General features: G+C 33.5%; 2 long non-coding RNA genes across 2 annotated transcripts; both read left to right on the top strand.

Annotated features, from left to right (window-relative positions):
- Positions 1-43: 43 nt before the first annotated feature.
- On the top strand, positions 44-3,003 carry LOC106943604 (uncharacterized). Its single transcript, XR_001423960.1, has 11 exons — positions 44-217; positions 313-526; positions 651-725; positions 891-979; positions 1,065-1,167; positions 1,247-1,363; positions 1,450-1,650; positions 1,744-1,884; positions 2,224-2,281; positions 2,366-2,494; positions 2,909-3,003. It is a non-coding gene; the product is annotated as an uncharacterized LOC106943604 (long non-coding RNA).
- Positions 3,004-3,600: 597 nt separating this feature from the next.
- On the top strand, positions 3,601-4,235 carry LOC106943605 (uncharacterized). The gene is made up of 3 exons (XR_001423961.1): positions 3,601-3,683; positions 3,772-3,802; positions 4,042-4,235. It is a non-coding gene; the product is annotated as an uncharacterized LOC106943605 (long non-coding RNA).
- The last annotated feature ends 294 nt before the right edge of the window (positions 4,236-4,529 follow it).

Below are 4,529 nucleotides of genomic sequence, written 5' to 3'. Positions count from 1 at the left end.
TATTCTGTATTTTTTTTTTTTAAATAATGATTATTTTATTCATAACACATGCGGAAAGGTGAAACTGAAGACTTTGCTGTCTGGGCGACGGGATGAAAATGAAGTCCTAGCACTTGCGAGGAGACGATTTCCCGTGTCAATCAAAGACATTACCAGTGTGTGCACCTCAGATTTATTAGAAGAATCTTCAATGGTTATGCCGTGGTTGACAGATGATGTAAGTATTGCTTACATGTTTTTGTTTAATTAACTATTCCTGTGTCTCCATTGCTATTACAGAGCTATTGCTATTATTATATCTCTTAATTGTAGGCTGTCAACTACCGAGTAGCACAACTGGCGGCCCAAGACAATACGGTGAATTGAAAAGTCATTTCGTAAATGAAAAAATAAGTTGGCATTGTTAAAGATAATATGTGCTATAATTTTGCAGTGTACTTCCCTGGGTACATATGACTTCATTTTATGGCACCGTGAGTGGACCAAAGATGGAACTGTCCGAGATCAGATTGTGAAGCAGATACCAGTAAGTACTACTTTATTAAAAAACAATTAATGAAATATTAACAATGTATTAATTATTAAATATATTAATTTATTCAATTGACAGTTTTTTATGTAAATGACTTTTGTTTTTTGTTACCTTAAAGCAATGTGGAAAAATATACCTTCCGAGGATTGTGGGTCATTCTTCTCCTGAGACTGGGAATCATTTCATTCTCTGGGTGAGCTATCACAAAGTGTTTTAGGTAGTTTTCACAACTTTATACATACAAAGAGTATTTAAACAAAGCAAAATAAAAACTTTAAAAAGTGGAAGTATTAAGATAATTTTGCAGAAATTATCTAAAATTTTGAAATTTATGAATGAAAACATGCTTGTCCTGTAGGTCTTTGACTTCAGCTGCAAAGAGATCCGGATATATGACTCCCTTTCACTTTACAAAAACATAAGTGATGACGACATGGCTTTACTCAGGTACAGGACGACTGATGCACACAACTTATTTGTACATTCATGAGAAGATATTGGTTACCTAAAATGCTAGCTCTGTTTTTTTCAGAAATGTGTTCAGATCTTCTGGTGGTCTTCAAGGTTGGACAGTAACATTTCCTCCACAGTGGAAGCAACAGGATTCTATCAATTGTGGAGTTTTTGTGTGTTCAGTGAGTTGCATTGCTTATGCAATACTTCCATAACAATTTTCTTTCTGTGGTTTAAAGAAATGTTTTTTGTTGTTGTTAGGCTGTTGAAAATGAAGTTCAACGTCACAAGGTCAGTGCAGAGCCTCTGACACTTAGTCAATGCCGGACCCTTCGTCTACATCATGCCAGTGAAATGTTGAAAAATGTTGATCCAAAGGTGAGTTTTTTTTGTCATCCATTACACTGTAATGCACATTACTTCAAGAAATAAGTTGTGAAGCAACATTTGTCTTTGCCAAATAGGATTTCCCCCCAACTTTAAAAGAAGCAATTGTAATGGAAAAAAAGGAAAGTAAACTTCAAGAAACAGAGCAGAGAGACACGGATTCAAGTATGCATTGTTTGGCCTGGAAGATCAGGACATGTTTGTTTCAGCGAGCAACAGGGAAAACATTGTATGTGTTGCACGAATTCAGTCTTACAGTACATTCAACTCTGCAAAATGTGAAGTGTTGTTATTAGGAAATGATATATTTAAGTTATTTTTAAAAATCTTACTTTAATATGTACTTTTGCTATGTTTTTATTTCTTCTCAGACTTTTCCACGGACACATTAAGAAGTACCGTTGGGTACAATGCACAACCTGTAAGAACTGGTTGCATTTTCAGTGTGCTGGTTTGCCAGAAGACTGGAATGAGGTGGACTTCTTTTGTGGATGCAGTGCAAACCCTGATATGTAAGAATTACTTATCTCATGTGAAAACAGTGGTTGTAATTGAATCAAACTTCTCTTAATTTTGAATTATAGCTTGAAGGACAGAATGTATTATGATGCACTTTATAATAAACCAGCTTAAGCAATTTAACAGTGCAGACCATGCAATTTTCTAAAATGAAAGCTAAATTACTAACTTTATGTTAAAATTGATTTCATAAAATTAAAGGATTACATGAATATCAAGGACTTAAGCTTAGGTTTGAAGAATAATGGAATTGAGAGGAAAAATACATACATTTACTTCTGGGTTGTATCATCACCTGCAAAGTTATGCTAATATTGATTTCTCTTAAACAGTGACAAGATTCTGCAGTCTACTAAAGCTGAAGACATTCTTACAGATTCAGAGATCAAGGTATTATCTTGCATTATGTAAATGATAATTAACTTTTAACTAATTAAATAAATAAAAAATGTTCTTACATATGAAATTTTGCAGGATCTGGAAAAGAAATTGCAGACCGGGGATATTCTGTCAAACAGGATGTATATGTGGAAACACAAAGGATTTGATCTACTCCTCCGCAAATTCTACAGTGACCATGACACCATATTTAATGATGTGATGGTATGTATTTGCTGGTTTAGGCAATACAATCCAAAAGCTTATATCAATATAAAAATCAATGGATGACCTTTACCATTGTACAGTATTAGTAAAGTAATGTCAGAATACTGAAAGGAAAAGTGGATCTCAAGCTGTGCAACTTCAAAGTCTGTACAGTTTGACATTACACAGCTTTCTCTTCATACTCATACTTTATTTTTTTTAACTTTGAACAATATTTTGGTTATAAGAAGAAATCTAAAATTATATATGAAAATACAATACAAAGTAATGACTTACTTTGATATCTATCACTGAAAGTCAATTGTTACGTGTAGGCTGTATACAAAATTGTAAAATACCAAATCTGGAGTGTGTTCTTACAATAAACATAAAACTAACAGACTGATCTAACAGCATCCCTTCTTGTTACAGACAGACATCCTCATCATGCGACTTGAAGACATCTTTTGCGTTCCTGGCAATGAAACTGCTGACCAACACATGATCACAGAAGTGATTCTGCCAGAGGTGAGCTAAAAAAGGATGTGAACACATCATTAGAGTCATGTGTTTAAAATAAATGTATTACTTATCTACTTATCAAAAATTTATGAAGTTGGTCTTGAATGTAAATCACAATTTCTACTATTGTTGATTTAAACACAGCATAATACAGTACTCATTGTCTTTTATACTAGTTTTGGGGTGTTTTCACATTTTATAGTTCAGTAGATTCCATTCGATTTTGGACCAATATTGCAACATTTCTTACATTTTCAAAAATGTACTTCCTGTTCACAATCCACTGAGTCAAACCACCCAAACTAACTGAACAACCTGTCCCCCCATCGCCAGTGGGGACGCAGCACCAACAACTACTCGAATCAGTACTTCGATTATGAACAACTGAGTCAGAATAAAAATGAATCTGAATCAGTTCAGATTCATTGAGAAATCTGATATTTGTAATACTTGTATAAATACCAGTATTATACATACTTGGATTTATAATACATGTATTATAAATAAAATTATTTCTAATTTTAAAGTAACTTGATCAGATAATAAAATGAAATTAGTAATTTTACAATAACTGTTCTGAAAATTTATATTTCTAGGTTGTGATCCAGTGGCTGCAAAAGAGCATGAGTCTTTGCCGGTACCAAGCAGAGGTTGTTCTTCAGAAAACGGTCCGGAAAGATTCAGGGTAAAGAACATTTATGTGTAGATATAGTAGACCAAGGGTATGAAAGAATTCATTACCGACTCATTCCTTATTTCTTATTTTTTTCTAGAGATAAAGTGAAAGACAAAACACCAGAAAAGGTAAAAAATTCAACAGTCACTTGATATTAAAAATAAATGATTATGTTCAATAAGTATTTCAATGTATGTGGTTTTGAAACCGTGGCTAAATGACAAAGGCACACAATAATCTTGCAATTATTTAGCTTATATGAGGTAAAACTTAAAATATTTAAATCTAGGTTAAATGGCCAATATCTACTATTTAAAGGGAACGGTATAAAGATAATAATCACACAAATCTATATTATTTTGTGCAGGACAGCACAATCATGAGGGACAGCAAGACAGCAGCCCAATGGTGCCAGAATGAGAATTTTTTGGGACAGCTCACACTTCCTGCTGTTCTGGATTATGATGTTCAACAGACAGAGGAAGCTCTCCATGACCTCAAGAACTGGGATGGAGAAACTGATGAAAATTGTCCAGTGGAGCCATTCACTTTGTGTTTGAAAAAAAGACCATGAGAAGTTCTGCTCAGAAATTTGTGACAAAAAAGGACTGAAGGTTTTTGCTAGATTTCAGTAAACATTTAAAATAAAAACATTGCAAAGATTTTTTGGTTATTGTTTTCATTGCTGTAGCCTATTTACATATGACATACAGGTAAGGAGGAAGACATAATAATTACAGAGCTTACAGAGTCTGATTATTATTACTATTATCCAGTTGCAACATGTCAGCCACTGTTCTGCGATATAAACATGGGCAAGGGTTGAATGTCATTTTGATTAAGTAAAAAGTCCTA

The sequence above is a fragment of the Poecilia latipinna genome, unplaced genomic scaffold (genome assembly GCF_001443285.1).
Source record: "Poecilia latipinna isolate Pla-1442-1.1 unplaced genomic scaffold, P_latipinna-1.0 Scaffold5543, whole genome shotgun sequence".
NCBI lineage: Eukaryota > Metazoa > Chordata > Actinopteri > Cyprinodontiformes > Poeciliidae > Poecilia > Poecilia latipinna.
This window is presented reverse-complemented; position numbering and strand designations above follow the sequence as displayed.